Source organism: Pteropus alecto, unplaced genomic scaffold (assembly GCF_000325575.1).
Source record: "Pteropus alecto unplaced genomic scaffold, ASM32557v1 scaffold12, whole genome shotgun sequence".
Classification (NCBI taxonomy): domain Eukaryota; kingdom Metazoa; phylum Chordata; class Mammalia; order Chiroptera; family Pteropodidae; genus Pteropus; species Pteropus alecto.
In genome coordinates this window covers 106,457-113,582 of record NW_006432669.1, presented here as the reverse complement: position 1 = coordinate 113,582, position 7,126 = coordinate 106,457, and the positions used below count along the sequence as shown (strand labels likewise).

At 34.6% G+C, this 7,126-nt stretch overlaps 1 non-coding gene across 1 annotated transcript; it reads left to right on the top strand.

Moving 5' to 3' along the window:
- Window positions 1-1,354: 1,354 nt before the first annotated feature.
- On the top strand, window positions 1,355-1,462 carry LOC112476251. Its single transcript, XR_003045006.1, has one exon. It is a non-coding gene; the product is annotated as a U6 spliceosomal RNA (small nuclear RNA).
- Window positions 1,463-7,126: the final 5,664 nt, after the last annotated feature.

The following is a 7,126-nucleotide window of genomic DNA, read 5'->3' as shown; positions in this document are numbered from 1 at the left end:
AACAGTTTATTGCAATAGCATAAAGTAATTTTCCTCAATCACTCAAGTTCAGCTAAATGAGACAGAGTATACTGTTCAAACTAGAATTTAAGCTAGAAAAGAATTAGTAATCTTCCTATAAAACTGCCAACTTTTAAATCCATTTATAGCTAAAACCTTGTTTTTAAATTCACATAAATAAGAGCCATGGATCCTTGATATCATGTTACAGTACTTTGTTTCCTGAGTGAGAGAAGGGAAATTGGTCCAATGATATTTGAAACTACTTAGAGGGTTTCTGTTCAGTTAGGGAAGAGGCAATAGCTAAAGTCCACAAGGATTAACAATGCTAGAATAGCATCGTCAAATGGCACCACTCTGATTTGGGACACAGAAATACTATTCCATTTGTAGAGCAAAAATAAGAAGTAATACTTGACTGGCACATTAAGAAATTATTGTAGTAACTTCTCAACATCAAACCATTATATGCTACCAACATTTCCTATCAGCAAAGTAATAACTCATTTACATAACAAAAATAGCACCAATAAACGAATAAAACATTACATTAAAAGACAAGAGATTTGGAATCAAGTCTCCCTTTACTACCTACAGTTAGTTATGGGACCAAGTCACACCACGTTCAGGCCTCAGTTGCTTCATACACCAGCTGGAAATACAAATACCTCTGTGCCTGAATATGGAGTAGACTAGGTGATCTCTCGGGGTTCTTTAACTGATGACATCCATGATTCTGTGGTTTAATATGTTCATAGAAAAAAAATTATTTTTCATCCCCTTATTTGCAACACCAATGAATAAAATGCTATCATTTTGATTCTAACAATACTACCATTTTGAATATTTATAATATGGCAAGCATTGTGTTAAGCATAAATTAATTTAATCCTCAATGTAAAACTGAGAGATTGCAATTAATTTCTCCATTTCACAGATGAGGAATTTAACATTAAAGAGATTAAGAAATTTGTTAAAGGTTACTAATGTTCTGAATAAAAAACAGATTTAAACCCAGGTCTCTCCCGTGCCAAAGTCACCACCCTTCTCCCTTGTGGTGGTTTCTCATGCTTACTAGCACTGAAGGAGTTGCATTGCTGCAACAAGGCAACACCTATATTTGCCTCGGCTAGTTCTGAGGATTCTATTTTAGCCTTCTTCTTCTAAGAAATCTTCTGGTTAGATAAATTACAACAGGCTTTTTCGGTACTTTTAACTTTTCCAAAGCAATGCCACATATATCTTACTTTATTATCCCAAAATTTTGTTTACCACATATAATTGCTATGCTTGTTCTCATTTGGTAAATTTAAAAAAAGGCACAATTGAAAAAAAGTTTTAGAAAACTTTTCCAGTGCTTGCTTCGGCAGCACATAAACTAAAATTGGAACAATACAGAGATTAACATGCCCCTGTGCAAGGATGACATGCATATTCGTGAAGTGTTCTATAACAACTTTTCCGGATTCAGGGAATGATTAGTGTATGGTAAAAAGAGATCTGTACAAGTTGTTAAACAGAACTGAATCTTAAGCCTGGGTGTTCCAATTACCCTCCAAGTCTCTTCCTATCACTGTATATTTTTTGCTTTCTGGTTTCCTATAGCTTGTGGTCATTGCTGAGTACTGCACCCAGCAGCAACAGCAGCAGCAAGTCTCGAAGCAATAGTACATTTTTCAGAAAGACATACTAGCCAGCGAAGGATCCCTTCAAGCTCATGATACACATCGTAAAGAAAAGTAAGTGGAGTTGAATATCAAATAGAAGAAAAGCACTGAAAAGCATCTGGGAAACATATATACTGCTCCTATCATTCAATGCCTGTTTCTAAGCAAAGATGCAATACACTTTGTCACATTTAACATTAATAGTATGCATATTTTTTTAAAAAATTTAAAAAGATGGATTCAAAGAGATGTTGTGTTCAGGAAGACAGTGCTCAGGTAATGATGCCTGAGTGGGTCTCAGTGAGGACAATGTTATGGGTGCTGAAAGCACAAGGAGCACGTGTGCCTTCTGGCTACACATATGCGCTGGCAGCAGAGCCTGGAGAGAGGGAATCCATTGCACTCACTCCTTACATAACTGGCTCAGTATTTGGTTGTCTTCCCAGCCAGTTGCTTTAAATAATTCATTTAACCAGTAATTATTTATAGCTTCCTAGAAGAGGTTAAAATATGTCAGGATGGCCAAGAAAATCGCTTACTATAATGTGTATGAGTGTTAAAGCCTCAAAAAGTCTAATGAATTATGTTCACTAACAAATCTAAGAGTTAATGATAATGGCAACTAGCATTTACTGATAGCTACTATTTGCCAGAGACTATGTTTAATGTTTTATGTGATTACCTCATAAAACAGTATTTTGTAGGAAAGGAAAGTGAGTTATATAAACATTAAGTTTTTGCCTACAGTCATACAGATGGTAATTAGCAGAGCCAGAATATGAACCTGGAATTAGGGCTCTAGAGTCAGAACTCTGAACTACTGCACTAGATAGCAGTTTCTTCTCACAGAGCATTTTCTGTGTTAGGCACCATGCCAGGTGTGTTATTGTATTTTGTCCTTGTACTTATTATTCACATTTTCCAGATGAGGAAACAGAGGCTTAGAGAAATGAAGTAAATTATTTAGCATACAGCTATTTAGTGGTGGAGCCCAGATCAAATCTATTTTTGTTTTGCTTTTGTTTGTTGATTCCAGTGTTCATCCAAGCATGTGTGCACTCTGCCATATGGCTGCTACTTAGAGAGCAACACCACAAAGTAACAAGAAAAAAAAACATCTAATCTTGCCCTTTTGTTCAGTTGAGGAAACTGACATTCAAAATGAGCAGGGAGTTTCTCAAGATCACAGAACTATTTACTGCAAAGCAGTGACAAAAACTTTCAGTTTATCCAGAAATCATGCACGTAGGCCATCTTTCCTCTCTTAAAATATATTCTCTGACTTTTTCTCATTATATCTACTGTGAGGTACATTCAATTTAGAAGTATGTGGTGTTTTTTTACAATTATTGGTATCTTTTGTGTTTAAAGAGAAAATTTCTAAGGAACAATTTTTTACCTATATTATTTTTTAATCATCTGAAAAAAAATTAAAAACACATGATGAGAAAAGCGAATTCATTTTCTTATTAGTCTTGGGTTCAGTCTACATCTAAAACATGGACTCTGTCAACTTAATTCACTATATAATCAAGCCAATAGATCCCCTGAAAGTGTTTGGACATATTTAGTACACTTAAGTTCATACCACAGATTTAAAGCCACATCAAAGTTTGTTCCATATGAGAATTTCTAATGGGAACTTTCACTACACATATTTGTGAGCATCTTTGACTGAAAGCATCTGAAGATAATAATCTATCCTCAAGTACACTTTTACTTTTATAGAGTAGTTTAATTTGCAAAGCCACAGGACAGATTTTTAACAGTCAGGGGGCCCAGACCCAAAAAGAGCTATGAAGATGGTTAATAGCACAGTGATCCAAGGGCAAGATGGATAGCGAAAAAATATATATTGCTTAATTTATACAATAAAAAAAAAATCAAAGAAAATATGGAGGCTGAGGACAGCCACCTGAATAATTGTGTATTGCCCAGTTTCTTTATGTAAGTCATTTCATAGACTTTAAACTTCCTGACTGAGAAAGGAGCCAGCTATTCAGAAGGGATTACTGTGCAGTAATATCTAGTAATGTTTCCTCCACACCTTCCCAAATAGGGTATTTGGCCATTTAGCCAGATATTTATCCTATGGAAAAAGATAAATGCCCAAACAATTCTAAGACACGGGGAATTAAGAATCAAAAGCACCCTCATATCCTGTGTCTATATGCAAGACAGGTAATAAATGATGTCCTGGCTCAAATCCAGCTCAGAGTGGTCTTCAGGCTTTACAGTTCCACCTGCTGATCATTTTCCCAATCACCGAATAAATAATTTTAAATAATACACTTGTAGTTGGCAAAATTTTTATACTGGTTTCTTGACATATAGTATAAGAACTATCATAGTGATACAGGCTGAGTGGAAGCTCTGAAAATTATTCTCTCCCAAGATGGTAAATTACAAACAATACTACATCCTTATGGGAATAACAGTGATTGTTGTCATACTGAAATAATTAAAGGATATAGGAATAGTTGCCTTCATCATATTACCATATAATCCACCAGCCTGGCCCTTACCAAAACTGGGTAGCAGTGGATTACTACAAACAGTAGTAGCCCCATTGAGTGTGGTATATTTATTAGAGAAAATTAACACAGGTGTGAGCAAGTGGTACTGAGCCACTGATTTGGTGAATGCATTCTTTTATGTCAAGCTCTGCTCTAGTAGGTAGAGAATATCAACCACCTCCATGGGTTTCCATAACTAGTAACTTATTTTTGGATTTGGCCATTGAGAATCTCTGTAGAAGGTCAGAAGGAGGGATTAGATGCTTGCCTATAAAGCTACCTTGTGCTGCTTGTGTTTTTTGAAGGAAGGTGACTGAGCTTCTAAGCAACTCTCTTTCTCCAAGTTCCAATATCCCCTGCATCTCTTTATTCTTTTATGCCTAAGGTGTTAATAGCTCGACTACTACTAAGCTCCAGGTTGTAGTACTAATACCATACCTTCGGAACTAGTTACTTATACCTTCCTTGACTATCGTATTTTGAATATGACCTCTGTTTCCTTTGGGACTCTGACTTTGACAGAAGAGGCAATTGAATCCCCCTGAGATATTGAGAAGAAAAGGCCAGAGAAGTTGAAAATTAGACAAAAATTATACTGAATGGACTTAATTTTCTTCTCAATGACTCCTGGATATATTTTAAGAATTTTACCAGCATCTAATGAATGACTTTCTATGTTATCATATTAAGATAGTGATTCTCAATATTCAGTTTCTATACCACTGGCACTAACAACACTTGGGAACTTGTTATAAATATAATTTCTTGGGCTCCATCCCCGTCCTACTAAGTCAGAGACTCTGGGAGTGGGGCCCAACATTCTGTATTTAACAAGCCCTCTAGGTGATTCTGATGCATGCAACAATTTGAGAATCACAATCATGATGCTGCCTTCCTAATATGTTCCACAGAGAAATACTCATTTAGGTATAACCAAGTACATTGGAGACTCTTACTAGGTAAAACCAAAATGCTAAATCAAGACATGACTAGATAATGAAATATTTACATAATTGTACCTATTGCCAAGCTTCAGCAGCTTTTTTTTTTTAATTAGAAAGTGCATAGAATGTTTAGCTCTCCTGTGCCAAGTTTAATATAATTTTCAGTCTAGAAACCATATAAGCCATAAGTAGGTATCTAGGTAACAAATATAATTACTTATAGGTTGGAATTTTTTTTCTAAATGTTTTCTAAAGAATAATATTGCCATGAACTTTTAATAAGTATTGAGAAATTGAAGGCAGTGGACCCCAGATTAAATAATTAAAGAAAACTTTTAGTTTAACAATATTAAATATATTTATTTATGTATACCTATCCTAAGTTATTAATATATGATTGTATATTAAAAATCTCCACAAGGGCATAGAACACATTTTATCTCCCAGAGTATTATAGATATAAAATATATTTTTGGAGAAAATTCAGTTCAAGAAATGTCATAATTAATAAAACAAGGCTATCTACCAGGAAACCAAAGGCAGATATGAACAAAAAAATGAGAGAATTGAAGTTATATGGACCATGAAGGTGAGGGTCTCTGATTCTCTGAATGGAATATTAGAATTATTCTCTAGAATGGCAAAAGCTTACCGCAAGGTTTAAGTAGAGGAAATAACAGGATCAACATGAGGGAGGGAGAAGGTCGCTTTTTTGTGTCATGACAAATTGGTAGAGTTGCCGAGGGAAAGAATAAGCCTAGAAAAGGTTAGCCTAAAGGAGAAAATTCCATGTACTAAAGGCAATTTTTTACTTTAAGTAAAATAGTAAGGAGAGACATTTATTTATTAATATATTATTTTATGTGGTCTCAATTGAAGAGCTCATCAGAGGTGATCATCAATGGAATGTCAGTGAAAATCTAAGTATACTACTGAGTATAATTTAAAACATATAGATAAGGTTACTTCTCCCATTCTTCTTGCCTCTATTGACTGGTCAATAAAATCTTGGTATCCCCCAGATATTCCAAATAAAAATTTCTCTTTCCTTGTCTTTCATAACACCATTGGCAGCAATAAAGAGAGCAGCCAAGAACTCTGCATTCTTAAAACTTACACCATCCCTTCCTTCTCAAAATTATTTCCTTACCACCTTAATTCTTGTTAGAAAATCCCATAATGGTGTTAATCCCTATTAACAGGAGTCACCAAAAGAAGCCCAGGACATCCCTCTTCTCCATACTATAACCATATGATGTGATGGGCAGTGAGGCAACTCACCTTAGGGTGAGCACTGCCTTTAATCTTTCCCTGATTTATTTTTCGGATCAGCACTTAACCCCATCTTATATTATTTCTATTTTACTTATTTAGTGATTTGTCTGTCTCTCCTCTAGAGTAAAAACTCCTAAGGACAAAGATTTTTTCTTTTCTGTATTCCTTAGGTCTAAACTGTTTCTAGCACACAGGAACTCTATATGTATTTAATAGATGAATGAATAAATGAATGCTTCTCTATACCGCCATATTATCAACTAACATAAAGAGAAGTCACTTATTCTTCTAAGTATTATTCCTCTATATTTCCTCTGTGTTCCAAAAATACTATATCAACATTCTTAGTTTATTTTTCTTTTTGCAATAACTTCTTTTTAGAACACTTCTTGGGGAATGGGACCATGTTTTATCTCTATATCCCCAGGCTCTTTGACAGAATCTGCCATATACTTCTTAAATCGATGAATGAATGTATAAATAAATGAGAAAAATCATATCTGAGTTAAAAAAACTTCCCTTTAATTTTTAATGGTAACTTAAATATACACAATGACCTAAAAGAAAAAAAGTTAAGGTTACATGCAGTTAAAGGAATCTAGTATCTTGAAGCCTCTACTCCTTTCTCAACTTTCACAAATCTTTATAACCAGATATTCTCAGATATCCAAAGTGGCCCAGGCCACTTCTACTTTTTTGAGACTCCTAGTTTATATATATATAT